Below are 9,860 nucleotides of genomic sequence, written 5' to 3'. Positions count from 1 at the left end.
GAAGGGAAGGGAAGGGAAGGGAAGGGAAGGGAAGGGAAGGGAAGGGAAGGGAAGGGAAGGGAAGGGAAGGGAAGGGAAGGGAAGGGAAGGGAAGGGAAGGGAAGGGAAGGGAAGGGAAGGGAAGGGAAGGGAAAAGAGAGAAGAGAGAAGGGAAAAGAGAGAAGAGAGAAGAGAAGAGAAGAGAAGAGAAGAGAAGAGAAGAGAAGAGAAGAGAAGAGAAGAGAAGAGAAGAGAAAAGAGAAGAGAAGAGAAGAGGAGAAGAGTGCTCTGCCCTGTCCCTGGGATTGCTGAAGGCTCACTTAAGTCCCAGTGCTTCTCAAATCCTCATTTCAAAGCCCCCTGAGGCTGCAGAGCCAGTGGGAAACCTCTGCTTCATCCACACTGTTCCCTTTGGACCCTCCACAGCATCAGATCCTCTTCTGCTGGGGCTGATGGGGGTGCGATTTACAGCCCCTCTGCTCCAGCATCTTGGAACAAAACACTCCTGTAATGAGCACTGGTGAGACAGCAGTAAATCCATCAGTCCACCCTCGGGAATACAGATCCATAAGGCTTAAAACCAACTGGGACTGATTTAATTGTGTAATTTGGCATTTCTCACAGCACAGACCAAACAGCCTCTCTAAGCACCAGCTGTTACACACCCTGCACATCTCCACAGCAGCTCCTCCTTTGGCTACACAGCCCCTCGTTCCCTGGCCTTTGGCAGTGGAAAAGCCACCCCGGAGCTGCTAAGGGGATGTTGTTGTTACTGCCCTTACTTTGGAAATGGGTGCCACTGTCCAGTTTCATCCCCAAGACACTGGATCCTGTTGGACCATTTTATGATTCGATCAGTTTGGAGGTCTTTTCCAACCTTAATGATTCTATGACTTATTGGATCATAAGAAAGCCAATTTCTTTTCCCATTTCATGTACTTCTAAAGAGGTTTAAAGGGAGTAAACTTAAAACATTTGGATTTCAACAGCCAATGGCTTTGTTTTGGCCTTTTTTTTGAATTTTATTGGTATTTTTCTCTCCAGGAAAACCATCAAAAATTAAAATCTGGCTTTTGTCCAAGTCTTTTTAAAACTATGAGCACAATAAGCATTTCTCCATCACAGCCCCAAGGCTGGAAGTAGCTGGGATAAAGGCAGTGACTTGGCCCAGTGCTGAGCAGGCACCTGGATGCATTTCTCTGCCAGGTAACCACTGGCAAGTCGTTTCTTTAAGTCCTGCCTCGTTTCCCCCACCTGCAGAATGAAGAGATGATGGATTCACCTACTCTGCAAAGTGCTTTGCAAAAGCCCCTTTATCTCATGGCTCTGCTGGCTTCTGGGGGACAGAAGTTTTGGGTTTCTCAGCACTCTGTGCAGCTCCACCAATCTCTGCTCTCAGCTTGATCCACCCTGCTGAAGAGCCATGGTGTGTGCAGGGAGTTTTGTCAGCTTCCCACCCATTTCTGTCCTGGCCCTGGGTGTAAGGGGCTGCAAAGGTGACTTTGGGTGCCCAGAGCAGACCTCTTACAGCAGCTCCCTCTCTTGCAGCAGTTCCCCTGCAGTGATGGTCACTTTTTGCTTGTCTCCAGCTATGTGTCACACGCTGGGGGAAACAAAAAAAATAGAAAAGAGTAAGTTTAAAACATCAGAGAAACCTTTTTTCTTTAGTGTTAGGATGGTCTAATATTAGAAAAATTTGCCCAAAGAGGTTTTGGAGTGTCCATCCTTGCAGATATTCAAACCCAACTGGACATGGTCCTGAGCAGTTTGTTCCAGTTGAGCCTTCTCTAAGCAGAGGGGCTGGACTTGAACCTTCCAGAGGCACCTTCTAACCACAGTGATCCTGTGCAATTGGATCATCCTCCATCCTGGGTACCCAACGTAGCAGCTTTGCATTCCAGTCTGCACACAGCCACAGCAGCATTTTCTGTGACTGAGGGAAGCTATGGCCATGCTAGGTTTCAGTCAGCCACAATAAAACTAATTAACATGTGAAAAATCAAAGGCAAACTATGCAAGACACTCAAGAAAATTAAACTGAATTGATTTTTCAAGTGGATTAAGATAAGTCACATTTTGCTTCTTTGTACTGTTTTTAGCAGAATTAAAATGACCATGACTCAGTTTAGTTCTCCTTAAATGAATGAAAGTAAACTGAATCCCTTGTAAGAGCCTCCTACCAAGGAGTTTAATCCATAATCATTTATTTAATTTTGATTTTCTTTCCTAAGTGTCCTTAGCCAATACCTGAGGCTTTCTCTGCAGTCAGTGGCAGGAGACAGATACCACTGGAATGTGCTGCACCGCTGCTGACAGAGGTGTGTGTCCAAGACAGGTGAGAGGCATTTCACTCAGCATCTCCAGGGAATCTCTCAGCAAACTCCCCCTAAAACACAGGACAGTAAAAAAAACCACCAAACCCAGGACCTGCACTTGAGGAAATCACTCCCTGTCTTTGCCTGGGGGGCAGAGGTGTGATGGGTGCGTGGTCCAGTTGCAAACACCATCATTTTGATCGCACAGGTCTCTTCAGGAACAAAAGGAAAGGGAGCGATGATCACTGCCCAGCACTACCGGGGCTGTGGTACCTGGGACTCGCTCAGTGTGGGGACTGGGACAACGGGCCCTGGCTGTGCAGGAACAGCTCCTTGTGTTGTCCAGAGGATGAGAAATTGCTGGCCAGCACAGGAGGGAGGATTTTGTGAGCACCTGCAGATGTGGGGCCTGATTCCAGCTTCACGCTGGGCAACCCCACGTCAGCCTCGCGGCGCTTTGGGGGACAGCCTGGGGCTCGGGGTGCTCTGCCCTGCACCCCTGCATCGTCCAACCCACAACCACGTACAGGGATGGAGGACTGAGACCAGAAGGGTCTTCATGATGCCAAGATGGGCAGGTGGCTCCCGCAGAGCTGCACGCAGCCCAGGGCTGCTTGTCCAGCCGGCATCAGACACGCTCTCATGCCGCCTGCAGGCATCAAGGCTGTTTTGCATGGCTGCCTCCACTCTCATTTTCATGAGAAATTATTCCTGCCTGACACCGGGAGAGGCCGGTTCAGCATCCTAAACACACCATGAGATTCGTGCTTGAGTCCCATCTCTGCTGGCATTTGGGGTGCAAAGCACTTTCCAGCACTGATCCCAGGCAGCACAAGCCCTGCTCCTCATCACTGCTGGTACCCAGTAGTTTTGCCTTTGCTGAGGAAACTGGGGTGATATTATACACTGCTGGGATTTATGAGGCTCAGCCACATTACCTTGTGTAGATACAAACCCAGCCAGTTCTTATCTTGCTGGGATTTCTGCTGGAGACTTAAAAGGAGCCGGGATAGGGACACCGATAAAGCTCTGGCTTTCCACATAATAAATCACTATCGGCTGACTGCTGCTGTTTATCACTGTAAAGAAAGACCAGGACAAAGTCAAAGTGGGGGAGCATAAAACCTTGGTCTTTCTTGCCCTCTGCTCTAAGGTGGCATTGGAGTGAGACCCAGCATCCCTCTTGGTAGGGGGAATTCCTCCCCTCTGCCTTTGATCACCCCACAACCTGCTAACGCCTCATCACAGCCTGTCACTAAAGTGGGGCAAGAAACAGCCCTGAAAACATCTTGTAATCACCACGGTTTTCCCATTCCCTGTCAAGATGAGACCTGGAATTATTCAGCAGGAGATAAAGCAGAGTTAGCTCCCAGCCTGACCCTGGTCTTGGGGGACTCACCAGGATGCTGAGTTCATGCATCTTGTCTTGAGTGAGATGGGCCGGGAGTTTGGTCTTTGTTGCTCACACTGCGGGTTCGTGCCCTTTTTATCTGGCTGTCTCTCATTCTCTCTGGGCCTGACAAGAAAGTCCCTCCTGGATTTGGAAAACGTTCTCCAGGGAAGTTTTATCAGGACTTCTGAAAAGTTCCACTTTTAGCAATTAATTAAAAAAACAAAAATCCATGAATTTGCCAGCCTGCTGTGCTTGCTGTCACAGCAGCCAGTGGGATGCTGCAAATCCAAAGTGGTGACCTTATCACACAGAAAGGTAATGGTGCCCTGGTGGGCTCTGGTGAGTTCCAGCCTGGCTCACGTGCGATTTTCTGGGATTTGCTTTTTCCACTTGGTGACAGCAGCGAGCTGTTTATAAGCAAGACGTGCCCTCAGATGCAACTTTGCAAAAAATGAGTAAAAACAGGCATCAGACTCCACAACTCACCTGCTTAGAGACAGTTTGTCCTTCAGCATCCACATGGAGGAATTCCTGAGTTCACAGCACTCCTAGACACAAAATAAACAGAAAGGTCCCCCGGTTTTGGCCACGATGCTTGTGTCAGAGGCATCTTGCAGGTTGCAGCAGGAAATAAAACTTCTGCTAATAAATGAACTCAGGCAATGTTCCTTGTACGAATGCAATCCTGCCATCCATGACTTTAAAAACTGCTGGAAGGGGAGTATAAAACAGCCATCCCATCCAAGCTCTTAGCTGGGGGAAGAGATTCAAACCCAAAATCTGGAGAGTGGTGGAAGAAGACCTGCCAGACAGTCAGTGCCCGGCCTCGGAGAGCTGGTGCATGGTCCAGCCCTGCCAACTGCTCCAGAGCATCTCAGGCCAGGTGGAAAAGAGCAGGCACAGGGAACCCTGCCAGGGTAAGGCTCTGCAGGCCTGGACTCACACTCAGGCCATTGGACCCTCACCCATGAGCAGAGCTTTCCAGGCAGCCAGGAAGGTGCAGGGCAGATCATCCATAGCACAGCACCACAAAGTTTTCCCTTTTTACCGTAAGTTTTACTAAACTTTCCATCCCTACACTTTTTTTAGAAGTGGAGACCTGCTCCTCCCGAGGGGAGAAAGTAAATCCATACAGGCAAAGGACAGAGACCAGTGTTTCCCAAACCTCACTCTTCCTGCTTGCCTCTCAAACTTGCTCCTGGGGCTATATCTGAAAACATTTGCTCTTCACTTACTTGGGCTGATCACTCATGATCAGGTTTCTGGGTGTAGAGTTCAGTGCTCCAATCCACAGGCTCTCAGCTCAGTATCCTCGGAGGGGCTGCAGGTCCAGCAGATCCACAGCTCGCTGTTCCCCAGGGCAGCTCCAAAGTGCAGGATGTCACTACCTCCATCCTTTCTGCTCTCCTGGGCACTGGCTGCTTCCTCTGAGCCCTTCAACACTAGCCTGCACAGGGCAAATCTGGGTGCATGTTGCAATTATTAAAGGATCAGGGGCATGGATCATTGATAGAATTATGGGATCAATAAAAGAACTGTAGCGATAGGCCTGTAAGCAAAAGACCTGTGTGTGAGAAAAACGCTCCATGCGAAAATTCTTGTGTGAAGAAAAAACAGGGCTGGGAACAAAGAGGGAGTTTGAAGATTTGCAGCTGTTCAGGTAAGACCGGGAGAGAAGGGAGGTGAACGCTGAATTCTTTTAATCATAACTGTAGAAGCTTGCCAATGTAAGTCCAATTATGCAGAAGTAGAAATTCACTTTGATAAGTTTTAAGCCACTTAAGAGTTAACAAGCTGGTATACTATATATATAAGTGCCCTTGGATTGCTAATAAACGGAGCTTGCTCTTATCAACCACATTGGTTTTGGACTGCAATTTTCTCCCCCCGTCGGAGCCGGGCCTTTCTTCTTTTTACAATTCCAACAGGTGCACCCTTTGCTTTGCCTTCCCCACCAACAATGTCCTCTGGGCCAGCTTTGTCCCTCATGGCCCCACACCACAGGGATGGACACTCCAGCCTCAGGTTTGAGGGCAGTTCTCCTGGGAGAGACATGTTCTAAGTTGCCCCCAAAGCCTGGCAAGCTGGTGCTGTTATCCTGGAGGCCACACCTGAGCTCCTGAGACCCCCCAGGAATGCTGTGGCTTAACCCTACCCTCATTATGGCAGGACAACTCTGCAAGGAACCTGCTCAGCCCAATCTTCCCTCCAAGCCATCTCAACCTTCCCCCTTTCACCTCTCTGTGTGTACACCTGCAGCAGTGGGGGCATTTTCTCCTTTCTAACCTCATACAGGTAGTAGGAATCACCAGGGGATGGTGGATGGAAAGTACCAAAATAGGAAAAAATAACTGCCTTTTCCAATTATTTTTTGCTGACGTGATGGTAGGCAAAAGTTCCTTTTGGCAGAAGTTTGGTTTTCAAGCTGCTTTAAAGCAGAGTTCATCCCAATTTTGCAAAAAAAAAGATTTTACCAGAGCTAGTTTTCACCCATTACTCAGAGCAAAGCTGAGTGTTGGGCTGGTCGAGCGCCCTGATGTGCTCTGCCTCCAGACAGCCTGTGCCTGGGTACAGCCTCAGCAAAATCTGAGGGAGAGTGTGAGATTTGGCTTAATGATCACACTTAACACCTCTTTTTCATTTTATAAACCTGAGCTGGTTGTGGCTGAAAGCAAGAAGCAGATGGTTTTAACTGCAGAAGTAAGTTGCACCCCATTCAGAGGACACTTTTCTGCATAAACTTTTGGGAAAAAAGTCTCTCTCCTTTTCAAGATCCAAGTCCTTCCATTGCCCAGGGTACTCCAGCTAGATCCCATGCAGTGATGCTTTTTGTCTCCTGTCCCATGCTCAAACCATCAACCCCTCCTAAGCAGGGATGTGCTACCCAAGGAATTTCTCCACCAAGCATTTCTTCTTTCAGAAAGCCAAAGCCAAGCAAAACCAGTTTTTCTGCAAGCTCATGCAGCTAGGGAAGAGAGAAAAACATGCTGATAAGCATCTTGGATGGCTTCAGGATAAATTTATGTCTGATCTGTTCCCTAATACAAAATGTTTTGGTTGTCTTCTCTCCTCAGCAATTGCACATGAAAATCCAAGTTAATGAGATGAGGATTAAATACCCTCAGGTTGGGGAAATAAACCTTGACTTCTGGCAAGATTTGAGAGGTTTTGTACAAAACAAAATCATGTGAACAGCAGTGTAAAAGCTTCAGCATGAGATTTCCCACAGCACTTTGTACCTTAAAGCCCATTTTACATGTGAGGACAGAGGAGCATCTGCTTGGCTCCATCCTGTGATGTGACAGGACAGAGCCCTGAAGCCACCAGACATCCCATAAGAGTGGCAGGAGCGTTTACCAGGCTGGGAAAAGGCACCAGCCCTCTCATGTGGGCCAGGAGCCCCACTGGATGATCACTGCCTGTGGGTGCCATAGGGACAAGACCAGTCAGGACACGGGGCAGGTCCACTCCATCCTTGATGATGCTTTGGGATGTGCAAAGCTTCCTGTCTCAAGTCTCAGTTTGGGTCATTTTGGGTGCTCCAGACCAGCAAGTTGAATGCTGGAGGGGTGATAAAGGGTGATAAAGTGGTAACAGCCCTGCAGGCCGAAACGTGGGCTCCTGTCACAACAGAGGAGAAACACAAGGAAATGAAAAACGATTAAACCACCGGGGAGGGAAATGTGCTGGGGCAGTGCCAAGGGCAGGCAGTGTCCTGTCACCTCCACAGAATACTCTGTGCCCCTCGTGCAGCATCAGGAGATGGAGCCACAGTTCCCAATCCCACGTCCAGGGCACCATCAGCAACCTGCAACACTCTGTGCATCGAGACAGGTGGCAGGAGCACCAAGCCAGGATATTTGCTGACATTAATAAGCTTCATTCACCACCATTAAACATTAAAAGCTACTTATTTTAACAGGAGAACTCACTGACCTGAGGTAACTTTTGGAAACGGGCCAGAAGTAGAATAAGGGGGAGGGAGCCAAAGCCAAGAGTGCTCCACTTTCCCCCTCTCCTCCCCATGCAGCACAGACACACAGCACTGAGCCTCCTGGAGAAGCTGCCATCCCAGACTGGACCCTGAGCAGGGGACACATCTCTGTGACATACAGCAGCTCCTGATCTCCACTGGCACATTCACCACCCATTAAACACAGCGCCTCAAGCAGGAGGCTTGGATGACAATCCTCTTCAAATTCATCCTCCTACTCTGGTTAGGATTCATTTTCAGCAGCTCTACCTGGAAATACCAGCCAGTAGCAGCCTGCAGGATCCCCCCTTGCTAGTGGTCACCTGGGTCACTGAGGCTCCCACAGAGGAACTGGAGGCAGATGCTGATATCTGCTTGGCCATCAATACGGCAAGAAACAGACCCATTTTTCCCATATCCAGATCTCCCAACCCACTGAATACACTGTGCTACAGGTTTTCACTCACTAGATGTCAGCAGAAGAATAAAAATCACTCTGGTGCTCCAGCTTAGACCTGGCAGGGATTTCCACTGGGCCGCTAAAACTCACAACCTGACACCAATAAATCCATTTGCTGCTGCAATAACCAGACTGGGCAGAGGCTGGCAGGGAGAACCCACCCAGAGGAGACTTGGTGTCTCTGTAAGTCCTGGATGGAGAAAGCCACAACCCTGGACTGACTCATCTGCATCAGCAGAATCCTGAGACAATCAGGGACAGCAAAACAGAATTTCTTTTGCCCACTCATTTTCAGTGGTGGGGGATCTGCTGCTGGCCCAGGGCCCAGCCTCTCTAGCAGAGCTGATTTAACCACCCAGCACTGCTCCCCAGCTTCTCCTGCAGACACCTTTGAAGCTGGGGATTATGACCTGCCCCTTGCTCCACCAGCAGAACAACAAACTGCACTATCAAACACCTTTCTACACCAGGAGAAACAGTCCCGTGCTATCAGCTTTTGTATCTTTATGGTTTATGCAGCAATAAACTCAGACTGCAGCCCTTGCAGTACAGGGGACTGAACCAGTGTAATAAGCCACCCCAAGGCTGTACCTGCTTGTCCTGAGCTGGGCTGTCACCATGTCCCAGCAGCTTTTACCCACTTTTGCACAGGACTGACAGCTGGGAGAGTTGAGGTCCTGCGCTGGCATCTCTGTACAAGAGCAGGAGAACGGATCACTGAGCCTTAGGAAACCCCCACCCCAAAAATCTGCCCCTACAGACTCAGCTGTACCTTCATTGCACTCTTGACTTGGGGCCACCTGCCTGGTCCGGTCAGGGAGTGTCTTAGAGCACATCCCGAAATATCCATGTGGGATTCCCAAACCCAGAGGCAGGCAGCAGCCATGGGGTCCCCTTCACGTTACACCAGTGTGTGGAGATGCCCAAGAGTTTGGGACATTCAAAGTTTCCCTTCCAAACCACACTCTTACCTATAGCTGCTAAACCACCCAAAATGGCATTGCATGGAGGGTGGATGCAGCTTCTCGGATAAATCATGGGTCACTACTTGCCCCCAAATTCTTCTTCCTGGCTAATGCCCTGGAGATGGATGGGCTCTCAGGGCTCTCCCAGGCAAACTGGTCTCCCCTTTCCCAGGGTCTAGGATTTCAGACCCTCCCCATCCCAGCCCAGGGTGTCTCCCCGTGCGCTGACCCTGCAGGACACAGTTCAAAGCCTCCGACAGGAAAAACAGGAAAAGCCGCCCCGGCTCTCTCCGTTGACATAGTTTCGGTCTGGTTCTTGGTGTCAAAGGAGGCATTCAACTCCACCTCGGCCCGTGGGCCCTAAGTGCTGCTTGGTTCCTCTCAGCAGATGCCAGGAGGCCCCCGAGGGAGGACACGGTGGTGGGGAGCTCCCAGCGGGTGCCATAAATTCCTGCCAGAGCAGGTTGGGGGGGGTACCAACCCTCTGCCCTGCTCCGGGAAGCAAATCCCATGTTTAATCGAGGCACGCAGGGGGAAATCTCTGCTCCGCTCTGAGACAGATCAGGGAGGCACCGGAGCCTTTAAGCATCTCCCAGCTGCAGGGAGCAGCAAGAAAACACGGAGAGGCTGCAAGGTGTGAAACGAAACCTTGTGCTGGGTTCGCAGCCAGGAGATGGCGACTCAGGCCAGGCAGGGAGCGGATAACTGGGAAACACGGAGATTCCGTGTCTGCAGCCCTGCTGTGCTGATGGGGCCACGGCAGGAAGGGCAGCAC

At 50.0% G+C, this 9,860-nt stretch overlaps 1 long non-coding RNA gene across 7 annotated transcripts in view; it reads right to left on the bottom strand.

Annotated features, from left to right (window-relative positions):
* Positions 1–212: 212 nt before the first annotated feature.
* LOC125336003 overlaps positions 213–9,860 on the bottom strand; it is a 55,604-nt gene continuing 45,956 nt past the window's right edge. For 4 of the 7 annotated variants that reach the window (XR_007207615.1, XR_007207616.1, XR_007207618.1 and 1 more), the window contains exons 3-7: positions 4,923–5,149; positions 3,694–4,235; positions 3,233–3,373; positions 2,227–2,365; positions 213–1,582 (exon numbers count right to left, since the gene is read on the bottom strand). This is a non-coding gene — a long non-coding RNA (uncharacterized LOC125336003). The remainder of the gene's footprint in view (positions 1,583–2,226; positions 2,366–3,232; positions 3,374–3,693; positions 4,236–4,922; positions 5,150–9,860) is intronic. The other 3 variants (XR_007207619.1, XR_007207620.1, XR_007207621.1) reach the window with 3 other exon arrangements.

This window comes from Corvus hawaiiensis, chromosome 19 (genome assembly GCF_020740725.1).
Source record: "Corvus hawaiiensis isolate bCorHaw1 chromosome 19, bCorHaw1.pri.cur, whole genome shotgun sequence".
NCBI classification, from domain to species: Eukaryota; Metazoa; Chordata; class Aves; order Passeriformes; family Corvidae; genus Corvus; species Corvus hawaiiensis.
Note: the sequence above shows the minus strand (reverse complement) of the source record. Positions and strands in the feature narration are given on the sequence as shown.